Below are 13,952 nucleotides of genomic sequence, written 5' to 3'. Positions count from 1 at the left end.
TGATGAACAAATACGACGCACATATGCTTGCAATTAGGCAGACATGCTTTTTGCGTCATAAACGTTGGCATCAAATGAAATGCTCGTTACGTCTCTGTGTTGAATCGATCATGGCTTTCCAACTTCTCTCCTTCTCCCGCTCACATTTTCTGTTATGTCTTTCTTTTCAAGGCCTTCTGTGACCAATTAGTATTTGGCTGGTTTGCTTTTCATTTCTCAAAGGCTCATTTTTCTCGACCGGCCAACGGTTAGGGAGTCTCGCTGGCCGGACACCGACCCCTCTGATTTGGTTTTCGTCTGGCAGTAGGGAAGAAGTAAAGACGTGAAGGGTTGAAAACCTTAAAAGAAAGCGAGCAGTAGGATCTGTGATTCCCTCTCTGAAATTCCATATCGCGTTTCATTCATTTCTCTTTCTTCTGTCTACCTCTTTAATCATCTATCTTTTTCTCTCACACTTGCTCTTGATCTCCATCACTGTCCTCAGGGTCCCATGAAATCAGTAGGTCTTGTTGCCAAGTACTTTTTAGTTTGTTTTTTTTTCCATAGAATATCTCAAAATAAATAATTAAATAAAAGAAAAGGATATGGGGAAAACTGAGCCAGTCGATGTAACGAACACAAACCACGGTACTAATTAGGACACACGCGCTAACGAGAGCTTTGGTGAAAACAGACAAACAGAAAGCATGATGCTAACTAGGAGCGCTGAGCTAACAAGGGCGCTTCTGAACACTTAGCAAGATAAGCTAATTAAGCATAATCGCATTATTGATGATCACTAATGATTCCCTGAAAGTAGCCAGAGAGGTGGTTCTGAAATTGTTTGAAGTACTAACCTAAAAGTACAAGAAAGGTTCACGAAAGAACCTTCAATATGTACCTAGTTCAGTTCCAAATCACACACTGAGTTCAGTTACTGATAGTAAATTAATGCCTCTTGTGTCCAGGAAACAAGTTAGCTAAAATAAGAGCTTTGCTAATCTATGAAATGTTAGCTAGCATGATGATAACTGATAATACAAGCTAGGGGAATGCTATTTCCTAGCAGTGTTGATATTATACACGAAGTCATTGTACACTGCTCAAAAACAATCATCACAGTATAACACCGAGGCAATGAAACTTCAGGGATATCAAGCTGTCCAGTTAGGAAGCATAAGTGACTGTGAATCGGTTTCACCTGCTTTGGTGCAAATGAAAGTGACAACAGGGGCACTGGAGGGGCAACAACAACACAACCCCCAAAAAGGGAACGGTTTTGCAGGTGGTGGCCACAGGTAATTGGTCTCTCCTTATCCTTCCTGACTGACTTGTCTCTAGTTTTGTGTCTTGTTAGGGTTCTTGTCACTACTTGTAGCATCAGGCAGTACCTGCAAACCAATTAGGTCACACAGGTTCCAGAATGGCACATCCGTATGTGCTGTCGCAAAGAGGTTTAGTGTGTCTCCCCGATCAGCAGGACCGGTTTCTGCTCCTTTGTGCAAGGAGGAACAGGAGGAGTACTGCAAGAGCCCTACAAAATGACCTCCAGCAGGCTACTGGTGTGCATGTTTCTGACCAAACTGTCAGAAACAGACTTCATAAGGGTGACATGAGGGTCCGAGGCCCTCTAACCTGTGCTCACAGCCAGGCACCGTGCAGCTCGAAATGCATTTGCCAGAGAACACCAGAATTGGCAGGACTGCCATTGGCGCCCCGTTCTCTTCATGGACGAGAGCAGGTTCACACTGAGCACATGTGACAATCGTGAAAGAGTCTGGAGATGCTGTGGGGAATGTTATGCTGCCTGCAACATCATCTAGCATGACCGGTTTGGCGGTGGGTCAGGGATGGTCTTGGGAGGAATACCCTCAGAGCGCAGCACAGACCTCCACGTGCTAATCAACGGTATCCTTATTGCTGTTAGGTACCAGGATGAAATCCTCAGAGCCACTGTCAGACCTGATGCTGTTGCAGTGGGCCATGGGTTCCTCCTGGTGCATGGCAGTGCCCAGCCTCATGTGGCCAGAGTGTGTAGGTATTGTTTCTGGATGACGAAGGCATTGATGCCATTGACTGGCCCTCACGTTTCCAAGACCCGAATTCAATCGAGAACCTCTGGGGGGTTATGTATCGGAGCATCCGAAGCCACCAGGTAGCACCACAGAATGTCCATGAGCTCACTGATGCCCTGATCCAGGTCTGATAGATGATCCCCAGGACACCATCTGCCATCTCATCAAGAGCGTGCCCAGACGTTGTCGGGAGTGCATACAGGCACGTGGGGGCCATACACACTACTGACATACATTATGAGTTGCCGTGATGAAATCCATGCAAGTTGGATCAGCCTGTAATTACATTTACTTTGATTTTCCGTGTTATTTTGAATCCAGCCCCCAATGTGTTGATGATTTTGGCTTCCACTGACCTTTGTCACATCATTTTGTCCTCAACGAATTACACAACGTATATAAGTAAAGATTTTCAACTTGAATATTCCGTTCATCGAGATATCGTGTGATTTAAGTGTTCCCTTCATTTTTTTGAGCAGTGCACCTAGCTAACCCTTGTTACTTTATTAGCACTAAAAAAGTAAACATACAGAGATATGGAGCTATAGAGAGATGATATAAGGGAATAAAACAACAATTCCACCCATTTCTGTATTTTCTATCAGAAATTCTTTCGTTTCGTCCTCATAAACATAATGGGATTCTTTTATTGATTTAGTATTCCCCGTCTATTGTCTTTCTCTCTCAGACTGAGCAGCAGCTTGTGGCTTTATGGTGAGATAAGTCAACACGGTTCCTGGATGATAGACGGAGAGCAAACACACGCATTAACGCCACTGCGGTCACCGGCATTCCTACGTGCGAGGGATCAGGACCCCCTGCACATTCTTACCTTCGAAACAAGGTTACTGAGAGCAGGACGTTTCTCGGCGTTTGGGGCCTCCATGCATAATGTGAAGACCTTTTACCTACTTGAGCGGGAAACGTATCAATCTCAAATACGTGTGCTCGGTTGCTATGGTGTATTCTAAAAGCAATTATTTAAACTCGAGTTTGTGTCTAAAACCTGAGCTTTTTTGAGCTGGATTTTGGAAAACAGACAAAAAGGACAGACAGATTTATGGACAGACTGGCAGATAGAGACAGACAGACTTTCAGACAGCCAGGACACATAGAGATAGACAGATGGACAGGACAGGACAGGAACAGACATGTGTATAAACTGACAGACAAACAGACAGAGGTGTAGAGAGATGGACAGATAGACACATCGAGATGGATGGACAGACAGATAGGAGCAGAAACGGACAGACAGATGAATTGACTGACAGAGACAGATAGATAGACAGACAGAGATACACAGACAGATAGAGAGACAAATGGACAGACAGACGCACTGACAGATGGGCAGATAGAGATAGACTGACAGATTAACAGACAGATATAGAGACGACTGGACAGAAAGAGACAGACAGACAAATGTAGATAGACAGATGGATGCACTGATAGACAGCGAGATGGACTTACAGACAAACAGACAGAAAGATGGCTGGACAGATGGACAGACAGGAACAGACAGACAGGTGTACACGCAGACAGATGGACAGATAGAGACAGACAGATGGAAGGACAAACAGACAGAGAGAGATGCACTGACAGATAAACAGATTGACAAAGATGGATGGACAAATGGACAGATAGAGACAGACAGACAGATGAATATAGACAGATGGACAGACAGATAGCAACAGAAATGGACTGACAGATAAACAGATTGACAGATATTGGTGGACAAATGGACAGAAGTACAGAGACAGAGAGACAGATGGATGGACTAACAGATAGACATGTAGAGATAGACAGATGGACAGACAGACAGACAGATAGATGGATTCTATGATACACCACGGCAAAATCTTAAGTGGGCCAAAAAAATGTGATCAGCGTAAGGCACCTCATGTTCACTTTTCCGGTGTATCATGTTCACCAAACTGAACTGGCTGATGCAGCACATTTCCCCAACACATCCCAAGCTTCACTTGACATGCCTCGAGCTGCTACTTTGAACTCATCAACTCCCCCCCCCCCCCGCCCCCGGAATGGAGATTATTACCACAGGCAGGACTCTGATCTATCACAGTCTCGATATCGCAGTACAAAACAGGTTGGAATCTGCCGCTGACATCACACGTTCATTTAACATGCTGTCTGTCTTAATGCCATTCCTCACATTCCAGTAGTGTGATCAGGATGTACTCTCTGACCTGTGCTCATCGTTCTGCAATCTGGCGAATCTTAAGAGCCTTTCCGTTACTTAATCAGTTCAAATGAAATGTGTTAGACGACTTTTTCACGGTCTGAGAGACTGAATTTGGAGCATGAAACTTTAAATGTAATAAATGGCTAATATTTAATTTAATTTAATTTTTAAAAAAAAACAACAGACAGAACTCGCTGTATTGAGAGAGGAAAAGCCCTGAAAGAAATAAAGAAAGAAAGAGGAAAAATGCACGGGTTTAGTGTTTTTTTTTTTAAAGCTCTGTCTATTACAGTTTTGACCCTAGAGCTCAACACGTCCTGAGACAAACTCAGCCGCTTTTCATCTCAGCCTTCCCTCTCATGTCCTTTCTCTCAATCCTTCACTCCTCTGTTTATTCCGGCCTTTTCCAGGACTCCGGCGCTTACGTCCACACAAAACAGGAAACGTTTGTGTGAAGATTCCCTCCATGCACAGTTCCAGACAGAGGACGAGCGAGGCACAGAGAAGGCTTTGTTGAGCGAACAGGGGAGCTCTCGAGGGCTCTGACTCCCACAGACAGGTGACCCAGGCCTTGGCTGATGGCTTAGCCAGGCTTTCAAAGTCTGCCGTTCACGATGACTCATCTCGAGACAGACGGCCATGAACACAGAGACTATTTCCCTCTTACAGACTATTAGATTCCGGCCCAACTGGATTCGTCGGCCAAATTCCGACGAGATCGTGTAATTCAGACAGAGTCTGTTATCGCGGATCAGTCAGTTCTGCTTGGAAGAGAAGACAAAAACATGTGCCATGAGCGGGGGAAAAAATCAAGGTTCTGAGTGTATTAAGCCATTTGCAAAATCTGTAAAATGGGTTTCAGACTCACTAAGGTCAACGTCAGTTGATCGGCTTCAGATTTTATTTATGGATTATGTTGTCAAGTTTATTTCAATTACACACGCCAAGTATTGAAAATCCAAAACACATCCATCCATCTATTTCCTATACTGCTTATCCTACACAGGGTCATGGGGAGCAAATCATTGGTTTTGTGTCCGAGACTGCTGATGAGTTCACTTTGATGCAGAATTTGTTCATGAGAAACTAGTACCAATGAGAAATGGGACACCTTACACTCTAGCGGACCAGGTGAAAGTGCACCGTATGGGACTTGACCCTTATGTTCTGCCTAAAGAGTGTGTCCAACATCTTCCCATCTGCATTAATATTATGTTCTAATCATTTTTTATTAATTGTATGTTTGATTTATATTACACACATTCTCTCTCTCTCTTTCTCTCTCTCTCACTCTCTGTATGTGTGTGTGTGTGTGTGTGTGTATGTAACAGCGCCTACAACTCATCAGTCAGCAGGTGGAAAAATCTCACTCCCACGGGATCACCCAGAACTTTCCGTCATGAAGAATTCCACTTTCCACTCGCACACAGCTTGCATTTTTTTTTTTTTTTTTTGAGAAGGTTGTTTGTGCTTCCAGTACCCGTTGTTTAACCTTTTCCCTGGCATTCCGATTTCACTTTGGATGAGGACAGATGTGAAAACATAATAAGGCCAGGTTAAGCCATCATGAGTTTACCATCCTCACATAATGAGTTCCAGTAAGTGTGTGTCTTACTTTGAGCTCTTTAACAGGTGAGGGCCATGACTTTTGGGAAACCGGGCCTAGATCTGGCATTGATGGGATGCAGCTTCTGGAGTAAAACTTTAGCCTTATTTTAGTCTAAATGTGTGTCCAAGAAAGGCAGGAAATGTATTTGAACATTTCTGACGATGAATTTATAGGCTGCCTTACATAACTGACCAACATAATTACAGTAATAACAGCCCTGAGTGGAAAATATAATTGTGCGGATCCATCATCTACAGAAATCGATTATTCTTCCATGCAATGTCTGCGCTTTTCAGAGAGGTCTTTTAGCAGAAGCCCAAACTTGGTATTAGCATATTCAACATGAAACCACGGCACTGCTGAATTCTCAAATCTGATTGGTTAGAAGGTGTTGATTAATTTTCTAGAACAGCAGCTCTGACTGTAGTTCCAGGTCTTGGTACAGCGAATCATGTGCTGTTTTGGGGTTGGGGGTTGGATTCCCGCCGCTGCCCTGTGTGTGCGGAGTTTGCATGTTCTCCCCATGCTGTGGGAGTTTCCTACGGGTACTCTGGTTTCCTCCTCCAGACCAAAGACATGCATGGTAGGCTGATTGGCGTGTCCAAAGTGTCTATAGTGTACGAATGTGTGCGATAGATAGTGTGCCCTGCCTTGTGCCCCATGCTCACTGGGATAGGCTGAAGGTTTCACGCGACCCCATACGATAAGCACTATAGAAAATGGATGGATTGACGGATGGATGGAAGGAGTCTCCAGTGTCTGTGCTTTGAAACAGTCTTCAAGGCAGGAAAGTCTTCAAGGCAGTGGAATTGACGCTTTATTTCCAGTTTGGTAGGCTGCATTGTTTTGTTTTGTTTTTTTGTTTTTTTATATAGTTTTTGCAATAGAGATAAAAAAAAAAAAGATGTTGGTGAGGGAACGACTGGGACCGTAAAACTGTTAAATGTACAAAAAAAAAAACACACAGTTTTATAAAAGCACGTCCATTGTTAAGACACCTGTTCATTTGAAACAGAAAGACCACAAAGTGTGGCTCAGAATCACCTAAAATACCGTGTTTTGTCTTTGAAGTGCCATTTCTTTTGCTCCGAGTGACCTTCGGAATCATATCAATTCACATAAACTGGCTGGAAATTATGCTAAAGTACTTTCCAGCAGAGTTGGGCTAATCTTTCGTAAGAGTCGGCAGATTCGCAAGGGTCATGGCCACGTTCGATGTTTTTCGAGAACTCCATGCTGCGCATTGGCGTTTCCCAAAACCCCTTCATGATTAGCCAAGGCTAAGTGACCGCATTGCAGGTTTGCATTAAGACTTTTTCCCGGTTACACCCTCAACACACACAATCAAGCCTGTCTTCTCAGTCGGCCGGGCTATCGCGCCTCTCCTGACTCAGCTTACACCAAATGAGATTTAAGATTCAAACTGAAAGAGCGTTGGAAAGAGTTCATTAGTCGAGCCCAAAAAAACTGTGTAACCTTAAAAGATTGAGGTCACATGCTATCACTCTGTGTAACTATTTTACCACGAAGGATTGCTGATTCTAACGGGCTAGCGACTGTCATACATACATACGTCCATAAAGCATAATACATAATGAGTGCTCATTTCTGCTCGGCCTGGTTGGTTGGTTGGTTGTCTATCTTTCATCAAACCCAAAGTGTTATTGACTGACCACGTCTGCTCATTTCCTCACAGAGCCAAACCACAGAAACACAGTCCCACTGCCTGATAAGCGTCCAAACATCCAGCATTCTAAAAATTAAGCTTATCTCTTGGCTACAGACTATTCTAATTGTCCATAGGATTTAAATATAGCTCAAGCTTCCAGAGAGCAGAAAAACAACAGCGTCATGTTGGAGGTTTGTAATCCAACTACAGAACTATAGAGGCTCCAGTTAATGATTTTTCCACTTCTCTTTGCTCATCACTTTAACCTCTAGGACTTCCAGAACTTGGCAAGATTGTCATGCACTATTTATACCACAGCGCTGTCGATTTCTCGATTCTGATTGACGAAAAGGTGTCGGTTAATTAGTTAGAGCAGTAGCTCGGACACTAGTCCTGGAAGCCACAGCACAGGTTTATATTAAAGCGCTTGTTTTGATAGATAATAGTAAGAACCTAAACAGAGAGTGCTCCAAATAAACAGAGTTTTCTGAATTTTGGAAGGAGTCTCCATTGTCAGAGGTGCATAAAGTTGTAACTGTAAGTTTATCTGACACAAGAAGTTCTTTGTGGTTTCTTGCTAGCATGACGAGCTCAAAAAAAAAAAAAAAAAAGAGCAAATCGAACAAATCAAAGAGACACAGCTGGAGTTAACTCTATCATTAACTCCATTTAGTTATTAATCCCATGTGCCAAAACAAGAAGTCCAGTTCTAGACTCCACTAAAGCTTTTTTTTTTGAAGGTGACGTATATTTACTGTCAAGGCTGAGCACTGGATTTCCACGACACGGCCGTTGTAAGTCATTTCTTTGCAGTTTGATCCTTTTTGGATTGGCATTTATGGGGAAATTCCCAGGATGAAAGTTTACAAACCGTTTGATGAGCTGTATTAAAGCTGTCTGTCTGGTCACAAGAAGAGCGCTTTCATGAACTGAGTGGCGTTCTCAGAAAGGTGATGCATTTTTCCCCCCACCTAAGGTTGGAAAAAATTATGAGCGACGCATTGAACTACCTGCCTTTTCCCAGGAAGGATTTTGCTCAGAGATGACCTGAACATCACATACAATTCAGTGCTATAAAAAGAAAAAGATGGGGACCAGGAAAAACAACTATTTTTAGAGAACTGAGGAACATATGTAATGCTCTGCAGATCCTGTAAATAAACTGGAATTGTAATGCAGTCCAGGTGAACATTCAATCCTGTATGGCTATATTTATGGCTCTATAAGTAATCTGTACCATTTAGAAGAAAGAGTACTGGAACAGTAATGTCCACTGAGCTTTGTATGGTTAAATATATAACGGCTTTATGAGGTATTTGGAGGAAGAATAAAGCCGGAGCAAAACATGCCAAGCTGAAATTAGATGTAAAAGACAAATCAACATCAGCCACAAAAACTCCCCTAATTATACATCAAAACTCCCCTAATATTCAGCACCGGTGCACATTAAAGTGAGACAGAGAAATAAAAAGGTTTGCCTGTGACCACTCGGTAAATAAACCAGAACACCTGAAAGTCTTTTCGCTCGCTAAGACACTCTGACAGCTCCCTCGGGAAAAACAAAGCCACGTGTGTTTACCGGACGAAGGCGAGGTTGCGCATTAACCATTCGTGGCAACAACAACAACAACAAAAAACAGCCTACGACCTCTCTTTGATTTTTGGGAAGCAGGGTCGGTCGAATTAGCCAAGATGGTAACTGAGCACGCTATGCAACACCTGCTTGGGAGGGGATAAGAAACCCTAGCAAAGTCGCATTTTACCAGTCACACTCTCAACTCAAGTAACGTTTACATTGGCAGAAAATGAAACAAGCCGTGTATGTCTGACCGACAGCAATCTCAGTATTCAAAGCAGGTCCAGGAAGCCAATTAGGGGAGGAATGCAAGCGGTTGCCGAGAGAGCAGGAGGCAAAAACTGACATTCCTGACTTGGAGAGAACGTGTCGGCTTATGAAAGGTGTTTAATTGATGTTTGGGCACAGAGCCTTTCAAGAATGGAATGAATTAACGAAAGAAATGTGCAAGGAAATGAAGTTTCGAACTCTCTCTCTGCTTCACTTCCTCCATCAGTGCTTCGACTTTTTAACCGGAGGCTACACCTGGGCTAATGGAAAGAATATGTCTTTAAGAGTTTGTTTTTTTGTCCAGAAATGATTGTGGGATCGTGACCTAGAGGCCAGGGGCAGAAAGTGCAGTGCTGAATGGTGCAGAGCTTGGGGTCTTTTTGGTGTCTCACTGTTCCATGACAGTCTGGCAAATGTCTTGCTCAGTGCCAGCACTAAGACAGGACCTAACCAGGAAACGGCCAGAATTGCAAAGACCCGGCACATTTTCTTGGCAGTCCAGAGCCCATTCATACCACTAACGTCTTCATAGTTATGTTGTCACAGCATAGCTTTTGTAGCTGGACACTGATCTGCATCACCATATTTCTGGCTCTTTTATTGCCTTTTAAGGTAAGGCTAAACACAGAAAGGACACCGCTTGAAATTAAGATGCCTTTCCAATGAAGGATTTACCACAAACAATGCTGTGAACACAAAGTAGATTGCCCTCGAAACGTTCCCTGCATGGGAAAAATCATTTGAAAGATTCCACACCGTCCATATTTAGACAACTGAAATGCTTTCAGCTCTGTGATCTACTACCAGGCGTTCCTGGATTTTCAAAATTGTTGGAATTTCAGCTAGGTTCTTCACGCCGTCGCAAAAACAAACAAACAAGCTATTTGTTGTCGGGTTTAGGATTCGGTAACCGTTAACAACGGTTTCTTGGTCCAGAATCGAAGGGAACGACTTCTACAGTATCATCTCTGCTCCAAAGACCTCGACCTCAATGTACAACGGTGGTATTTATGTAGCGAGACGGGATACAAATTTAGCAGACCCGCGGTGTAGAGTCGAGTCTTATGTAGTGGACGTGTTGCTTTTGCAAGCATTAGTCACAGCTATTAGTTCTGCATCATTTGTAAGGTCAAATCTAGAGCCAAAGTACAGTAGGTTTTGTGTATCTATCCACAGAATAGAGTTCTACTTCACCTCCCTTTGTGAAGAAGCAGCGACTGGGGCCAGACACTGAGTCAGGAGTGATAGATTCCTCACAGTGTAAGCAGACATCCCAGTGCGTCCTTGCTCGACACCTCCAGCCCAAATTGTCAGTGGTGTACTGACATACTGCTTGTTTACTATTGTTCACACACGGTGTGGAAAAACCCAGCAACTTCTGCTAGCAAGATGCGCTAGTCACGTTGCCTATGCAGCATTCATTACATTGTTGACGTCTATGTTCGAAGGCCTGTTTCTTGTGTCATAATCAAGTGCAGTCACTTGGATTGGTGTGTGCGCTTGGTTTTGTTATTGAGTTGTATCTGCAAGTCTGCTTGGTTTCCTCTCTGCACCCTGTTTTTGGGGCCATTCCTGCACTGCTTATGTTGGCTCAAAAACTCCGTGCCACGGTGTTGAAATGAATCAGATCTTTTCATAGCTACTGCCACAGAACTCCAATTTTATGTCTCTCAGGAATGCGTTTGATAAAAAAGATAAACACATCGCCACAATGAACAGTTATATAACAGCCTTATGACTGAGGGGGGAAAGAGCATGTTATGGATTATTTTCATAATCTCATGGCATACGGGGTTGTGGGGTTGTCAAGTGTTGTAGGGTAGGTTTTATCCAACATAGATCTAAATATCCATGAACTAATTCTGCACTTAAACTTTATAGTTGATGTTTTGTTTTAAATTCAACATGGTGGAGTAACACAAAAACCCCATATGACCGAGTAATATATGGATAGCCATTAGGGATGTAACCCGATACGTCACTCTAAGATTGAACTCTTTGGGAAAAGAAATCAAAAGTTCTATTATTTTGAATATGTTCAGGATCTGTATTTTCACTCATATTCCCTAACTTGGTCAGGACTCTGGCTAATTGTCAGCACATTTCCTGGCACCTTAGACTTTTTTTTTTTTTTAGCCTCTATGAGTTTCCACACAGTTTCAGATGGTGCACAGGGGGCTTTACGGACAAATATGTCCTATTTGCATGAGGTTTGGCTAAGCTACTGCAAACAGTAGATCTCTCTGGGAGCGTTAAAAACATCGAGTCACTTGCGTGGAATGTTCTAGTGGCCGCTCAGTCAGGGGTATGGGGTGCATACCTTGGCGTTGTCTGGGAAAACAGGGGGGGGGCAGTCTACATTTTCGGAAATGGTTCAAAACCGCTAGTCAGGCTTCATGAGTGCAGTACAGTCAGATATACAGTATATCCGTGTGGAATATCGCTGCAGGATTGGACGCTTTCGCAGACTTGTGTTGGTTTTGCGTTGCTACTTTGGAGACTCTGTGTATGTACTGTAAATCATAGGATGGGATCCAGCTCATTTTTCATTTTCATTCAAACGCCAACTTAAACGCTGCACCTCCTGTTCATTTAGCACACATTTCAACCATAAAGCCCATAAAGTCTTTAAATCTAAGGTCCTCGTTAATTTAAGCTCATTTTCACGGGTTCTTTCACAAAAATCTCAAAAAGTACAATACTAGACATTAGATCCTACATTCGGTGGTGTCTAGCAAGAACATAATTGTATTTAAAGACTGATAAAAAGCTACCTACTTCTATTTAAAGGTTGAAACATTCAGACTGGAACCAAAACACCTTGCTTTTTCAACCTCGGAGCTCTTAAAAACTAACCCTAAGGCCGTTTTCTATCACGGCTTTCACATTCCCATGCCTCAAACTCTTTTTTTTTTAATACCCCAATTTCCATATTTTGTCTGTACAGCCAGAATTCTTTCTGCACTAAAAATGATCAAATGATTGCTGTGGGCTTTCTTAGAGACATGAGATGTGGGGCGATGGGCCAAAGCCGGTCTGGAGTTTGAATCAGCTCAGTCAGAGGGAGTCAGACTGTTTTAAAATCCCCTGAAGTGCAGCCCGTAACCACCAATGGCCAATGGATGGTCAGTTTGAAGTTTCAAAGCGGGGAACATTCTTTCAGAGGCCAGCCAGCAGCCGGTTATAGAGTCTCTTGATGTTACGGCAGATTGGAGAGAGAGAGAGAGAGAGAGAGAGAGAGAGAGAGAGAGAGAGAGAGAGAGAGAGAGAGAGAGAGAGAGAGAGAAACTTTGCTGATGTTTATTATGGCTGGTAGTGCCTTTGATGATTCCAGACAGTATATAGTCTGATCAGGTAGGAAAAAAAAACTGAAACTGGAGTACAACTTCAAGGGTTCTTATGTAGCTCATAAAAATAAAAATAAAACTCATATCCATGTCATAGTTTTATCTAAGACTGTTGATGATAAAGCCATCTCATGCTTTATAGCAAAACACCAGCATCTTACACCCTACAATCTGTTTAATCAGCAAATTTGGTTGATACATAGCAGTAGACTTGTCATATAAGCATTAGTAGCAGAACATATGTTGAAATGAACCAGACTACCACTTGTGTAAGTTCCTGTCATAAGCAATGTATCGATAGCATGTTCTCCAGATGGTACAGCTCTCAAAACAGTCATCCGTGCTGGAAGTGCATTCGCCATGCTTCAGGATGGAAAAACTCTGAACAATTTAGCGTTTCCTTAAATATGGGGGGGGGGGGGGGGGGGGGGTCTTGTGCACCCGTGACCTTTAGCCAGCGCAACACGGACTCCGCCTTGACTCCTGCATCTTCGAATACGTTGCCTGTGTTCGGTGAATCCGGCCAATTTTATCAGAACATCTTCAAGAAATACTATGAGGATTCAACTACGGTGACATCATCGCACAAGACATGGGTGGGAAGAGAAAGCGAGAGAATGCAAGCACTGGAGTGAATCCTATGAGGAATGTTGTGCTGAATCCCACAGGAATGCAGCCACAAAAAGCTCCTATTGCACAACAACAGTGCTGCAAGGGAAACCTCTGCATGTGAAACGTTACCAAACCATACCACAGGACTCCCCTTTACCATTTAAAGTGCCAGATCGCCCAGTGAGACAGGAATGCCACAAAACAGAAATTTGATTTGGGTGTAAAATAGTACGCAAGGCTTTGCTAACTATAGTTGGTTTCCAACTCTGTGATTCTGCAGGGCGTTTACGTAGGATAAGATGGTTATATTCAGAACTGTCGGCGTTATCAGCTATTCACACACACACACACAAAAAAAAACAACAATGCTAGATTTAACATCAGGATAGAAATGGAAATGGCCATGAGAATCATATTATTTCCTCATAGACCAGAAAAGAGACTAACATCGCAATCACCCAAGAGTACAGCCCTTCCCTAGTGTAGAAAACTCTGGAAACCATTACAGACTACTTCTGGATTCATGTGGTTTTAGAATGGTTCATAATGGTATTCTGTGGTTTTAATATGGGTTAATATCACAATCTAATGGGCCATAATGGTGACCTGTAACCC

This window comes from Ictalurus punctatus, chromosome 2 (genome assembly GCF_001660625.3).
Source record: "Ictalurus punctatus breed USDA103 chromosome 2, Coco_2.0, whole genome shotgun sequence".
NCBI lineage: Eukaryota > Metazoa > Chordata > Actinopteri > Siluriformes > Ictaluridae > Ictalurus > Ictalurus punctatus.
Note: the sequence above shows the minus strand (reverse complement) of the source record.